This window comes from Tyto alba, unplaced genomic scaffold (genome assembly GCF_018691265.1).
Source record: "Tyto alba isolate M040663 unplaced genomic scaffold, T.alba_DEE_v4.0 Super-Scaffold_10, whole genome shotgun sequence".
NCBI lineage: Eukaryota > Metazoa > Chordata > Aves > Strigiformes > Tytonidae > Tyto > Tyto alba.
In genome coordinates, this window is record NW_024881262.1 from 10,447,474 (window position 1) to 10,453,678 (window position 6,205).

Below are 6,205 nucleotides of genomic sequence, written 5' to 3' on the forward strand. Positions count from 1 at the left end.
CCTGCAATCTAAAGACCCAATTTAGACCTTCTTGAGAATTACTGCAACATGTAACAATAATCTGAGATTAATCACGATAATCTGTGATTGCAGTGGGTTCCTCAGGACAGAGACAGGCTTTTTAGGTGGCTTGTTTTTCCCTAATGTCTGTGAATCTTGCTGGTTTTCCGTAGTGCAAGGGTCTGTTGGGGGGGTTTTTTGAGTGTGTATTTGGGGGCACACTGTGTTTGTGTTTAGTTTTACCTATTCTTTTAACAAGTTGTACGTTAGATTCTTTTAATTTAAAAGAACATTGAAAAAGTATTTCTCTCTTCCATTTTGCTTCTTTTGTTCACTGAAGGAAGTACTAAACATAAATTAGTTTTAGCTTCCTTCTTCTTGTTTAGGTCCTAGTTAAAAAGGTACTGAGATCAGCATGGTCCTATGCTTTGTTTTCAAATGAGTTTTAGATTAAACTCATAATAAAGGCCTAATGTTACAAATATTTAAGAGCACAAGGAACTTTACATGCAAGTGTGTTCAGAAGCTTTAATAAGGGGCTACTTAAATCAGTAGACAGGTATTATCTAGAAGACCTGATTTTATGCATTCAAATTATGTTTACTTTCAAAACATTCCTTGAAAAATTCACCATTGCTACAACTTTTAGTTCAATCCATTATTTTCATCTTCTGCCTGGGTTACAAATTAGCAATTTTTAAACTAGCTGCAGGGCTGGTGGAAGTTGTTCTCAGTACTTTAACGCTGGGAAATTGTTTTTGTTGTACCATCTTTTCTGGGAGTCAGGACATTTGGACTCTGCTTCCAACTGACTTGTGATTTGATCTAATTTACTAAATTCCTCTACGTTATAAACTTCCATTGTGTAAAGTATGGAAAATCATACTTAATTTCTTTGCAGGGGATTCTTAGCAGGGCAGATAGACAATTCAGTGAAATGCAAGTGAAATACAAAAAAAATATGTGAAATGCAGATTAATGCTATTCCCAGTGTGCATGATACTGTTTTGTGGGTTTTTTTCAATTTAAGTTCAGTCTGAACATGAGAAAAGGAATGGGTTCCTACTGCCATTTGAGTTGTAAGTTTAGTGTTACTGATTTTAGTGGGAGCTAAAGTCTGCTCTTCTTCCTTGATTTCCAGAGTGCTTCTATAGGTATGTGAATTGCTGAATCTAAGGTAAGTTACCCTACCCAGAGCTCTTGGCTACTGCAGCGAGGCTGTCTGGTGCCTCAGCCTGAACCAGGTTGATTAGACTGAGTTATCTTCTCCATACATGGCACGTTGCACTAGGCATATCCTGCACAGCACACACTTCAGGACACAGGCAGATTGCCCCAATTCCACTCATGTCCATATGTCTACTGGCTGGCTGTACAGCTGCAGATGGAGATCTGCACTTTAGTGACGTGTGTGCTGTCTGAATCTCACCCTTACCACTTCTGAGCAAAAATAGATGCTTTGTAAACCAAGAGGCACCATGAGGCTGCCAAAAGGTGTATTTGTACATATTCAGGGTACGTTGTCTAAATTGGGCTTGTAACATATTAACTTTTGTACAACTCCATCCAGGATGACACACCAAGTCAGACCAGTGATAAACAGCTCTGCTATTTGTAAACATGACACATGCATTCAGTGATACAGATTAGAAGGAAATATTATTCTTTGTACAATCTGCATGCAGCTTAATCACTGTGACCACAGTAATTTATGGTAAGGCTGACACAACTGCCTTGTTTTGTTGTGTGATCCCATGATGTTTTATCATCTCATCTAAACCCTAAGATAACCAAGCAGTGTTTGTTTTTAAATCCAAGTTTGTCAAATGGATAGTTTTGAATATAATATTAATCTGTTTTACACCGAGTTGAGCTCTTTTCTTGAACAGATACTAAGAGAAGCAAGTCTCACATTACATCAGTGCTGAATCCATTTAGTGTAATCCCCTTGCTGAGATCTTCCACTTAGGAGAAAGGGGGCCAAAAGCTTTGTGAAGGATAATGGTAACCTGGAAAAGCTTGGCCTAGAAACGTCCTTCTAACCCCCACATCTTTTTGTCAGCTATTTTATGCTCTAGAAAGTGAAACCACCAATTTATCTTACAATGATGGAATAGCCGTGATGTGGTTATGACTATGGCCCTTTGCCTGCAAACACTGATGATGTTTAACTAAGAGAACAAAGTCCCGTGAACTATCCTGCACAAGGAGGTTTAATGCTGTTCTGAAGGCATAAAGTTCCTCGGCATCCACAGGTACTGACCCAACAGTCTGCTCCTGTAACACTATTCAAATGATGTGGCTGGAATGTCTGTCATCATAATTTTTTCTGCGTTGAAAGAAGCACAGAGGAAGTAAACAGTCTGAGTCCTCCTGTAGATGTCTAAGCAGTTTGACCTGCAGGCTGGCATATTGCCGGTATCTGAAGATTGTTGTTAACAGGTTGCAGGAAAGGGTGTTCACCTTCTATTTTCATCCTTCCTGCATTACACACGGGGTTAAGAAGTTGCTACACCCAGTCCCAGGCACTGTTAGGAGCTGGGTTCCACATGACACTATCTCTGGGAGGGAAAAGGACAGGTTTATGTGACAAAGGAAGAAAAGTCAGGTCAGTGAGCCTAAGAAAGTCTGAAAGTTTCTCACGTATCTAACTACACCCTGGCAGGCCTGAATAAACTGACTCTCCAGGACACCTAATGGGCAAACTGCAACTTCTGTAATTTTTTGGAACTCATTAGAAGTACTGAGATACATATACTAAAAACAAGGCATTAAGTAACATGAATTAAGAAATGAGAGGGCAGTAAGAATTAAGAGAACTAGTTGATTTTTATGGGATATGGACATTTCCTTAGCTCAGAACTTCTGTAAAAAAGGCATGATCTTCATAAATAGAATGATTTGAAACTTCGAGCTATAAACCAGACAGTACCATCATAGCTATGACTTCATGATTAAAACCTGCATCTTTGAACTGTAAGCAGCTTTCCATTCTCACTACAAAGTATTGTGGTTGACTTTCAGAATCTAGGAGACTGAGACACACTATTATTTCCCTATCACTGTGACTAGTTATTCAACTTAATAAAAATAAGCAATCCCAATTCAAAGCACATATTTTACTATCAATATACAAAACATGTATGGGAGGCAGAACCTTTTGCTTTGAGGTAAGCAGTCTGCAAGAATAATGCAGACATACAAAGCAAGGGTAGTAAGATGACTCTTACCTCCTATCGTACGTGTCACACACACATTTAGCCTTTTCCACTCCTCACACTGTCGTAACAGCAAACTGGTTTTCAGGAACGTGTCTACACAACCCAGCCAATATTAATTTCTGATAGTTAAGTGGTAAATTGTAACCTCCATGCCCCAGACTAGCTATCAACATCAATACAGCGGGGCAAACTTCAAGGAAAACATGAATTAACTGCATCTGTATGTAACAGTTCTGTTTTTAAATTGTTTTATTCTAGTTCGTATTTTATCTCATTATACAACACTGTAGAGCAGGAGCTGTCTTATGTTTGTGGGATGCTTAGCACAGGACACTGAACTTGCAGGGGGTCTTTGGCTGTAATTATCAGACCAGTATGTATCATGGAGTATTTCTGTGTGTGCCAGTGCACATTGAGTGAGCGAGCAGAACAGTACAGCCCAGAGTAAGCTGTGTCTTTCCTTTTCAGAGAGGGATGCAGCTCTCAGCAGCGCTCTTTTTCACCAGATGCTCTTTGGAGCTTTGCTGGCTGTAGTACATTAACATCTCCTACTTTTTAAGCGAGTAGACTGGCTGCCATTTGTGGAGACCAATTACCATTTCAAGAGCAACTTTCTGGCACCAGCGCAGTTTATAGGGAAAACAGATTAAAGCTAAAAATTCAGCTACCATTATAATTTCAAACACCCAGTAGGACTCCAGACATGCGTTTTACTTGCTTATTACCGCTATAATAAAAAAATATGGGGTATTCAACCAGAACTTGTTTATATTAACATGGATACATTGTATAATCAAGTTTTAAACTAACATCAAATGTCTCAAAATATATTTCACTGCTTTTAGAACCCAGGCTCTCTTCTTTCAAGAAATACAATCAGTCCACATAAAAATAAATGCCAATGTTTCAATTACTAATTTCTGCAATACTGATTTTTTGATACAACATTCAGTAGTGTATATTGCTGTCCAAATGGAATTCTTGTGCAGAAGGCTATGCTCCAGTATCATAAAGATACTCAGCAATATTTATCTGTGAAGCATTCATGTGTAAAAATCTATCATTTTGATCATAACTGCAGAAGCTGTTAAAGTATCTGTTGAGAACACACTTTATGTAGAAGCTGCAAGTTCAGACCTTTATCATTGACCATTCAGTAAACACATTCTACACAGCACTGTTGAGCTTTTTACAAACTGAACAGATAGAACACAGTCAAAAATAATTCCTGATTGGACTGAACAGAGTAACAACCAACAGAAATAAATACACCTGTGAAAAGTGCACTGGTTGATATGCCCTTTAAAATAGGTGCAAGTTGCTTTAATAAAGGAATAGTGTGCTCAGATCTACTTTTTTTCCCCCCCCCCCCCCCTCTATCACTGACTTTTAAAGGTCTTGCCAAAACACTTGAGTATTTATTTTTTAATCATCATGAAGACAGAAGCTAGGGTTTTCTGGTAACTAGACATTACAACCATTACAACAAAGGATTCAATACACATTGGAAACTTTAGTTTTACAATTCACTGGTATACTTATTTACTGTATAAAAGGTAAATAAATAACCTTACAAGTAAAAATAGTCTACACCTAAAATTAGTTTTGCTTGCAAGCATGGAAAATAATAATTTATAAATCACTGTGTCTGCAAAGTTTGCAGTGTTTTGATTACCATCAAGCTCTTTAAATAGAAGGAAACACAGGCAAATACCTATGAAGTGACTTGCCTGAAGTCACAGTGAGTCTGTGACTGAAATAAGAACAGTCTTGCTCTCCACTCCCTGTGTCCTAATCCTGATTCAGCAGAAATTCATGCTCTGCTCCACACCACGGATCTTCACTGGGCATAAGCTGTAGTAACTGACAGCAGCTGCAGAGTGCAAAAAGTGATGGAGATCCCCGCAGGTAGATAACTAAGGTTTAGGAAAGGCTGTCATTTTGGAATGGTAGCATTCACATTACCAAGTAGGATATTACATACCTGATATAACAAGCTGACCCGTAAACTCTCTGGGACTGTTACATCTCTGATCCTGTCTCACCAAGCCATACTCTGGAACACTTAACACCCTCGTTCTTTCCTGTAGATTTATCAACTGTGACTGAACGACATGTCTCGTGACCTGGTCCTCCCTCTTCTCTGGCAGCAAGAGTACATTATTACAATTTGAATCAGTTCAGAGTCATTGTTTTATATCTATGACTCTTGTATCAGAACTACAGCACTATTTGAAAAGGTATATTGATAAAGAATAACTGGCAGAGATTGTCCTATTAGCTCAAATACTAAAATACTACATTTGAAACAGTCACCAATTTTTTTCTTTCTTACTAAGTGTTCTATAGACAACAGTTTAGTTACAGTTATGTTGCTATTATATGGCTCTTAACCATTCACATTTATAACAGAAAGATTAATTTGTAATAAATAGAAAATTTCTGAATATTTTGTAAATTAAAATTCTGGATTACAGGAACAACCTACCTTTAATAATTCTTTGCAAATCTCTAAGGTCAATTAAATCACATTGCAGCAAAACATTTCAAGTGTGCAAATTTTGACAGTGACTTCTGCAAGAGATTTTATTCCGAAATAAAACCTTCACTATTTGAAAAAAAAAAAATCAATCTCAGTGGAAACCTGTAGAGAGAAAAACTAACTGCTAGTTTTCAGAAGTGAGGGGAAATTAAAACTGGTAAAATTATTTGTATCCCTTTATTCCCATGGGAGGACATTTTGTCAGCTTCCAAGGAACATGTTCTTGTTTCACTGGCTGGATGAAGCAAGCAGTGCAGACTTCAGAGACACAGAACCTCATGCTGTGAGCTTTAATGTTTTGCTACAGAGTCAGCAAAGTAGGTCTAGAAACACAGCAGTGTCACATAGAAAAAAAAATGCTAAGCTGCAGTGTGTCTTCAGGACCAAGTTCATGTTTCTATATGGAGATTCAATTTTTAGATAAAACGAGTCACTAAATTTA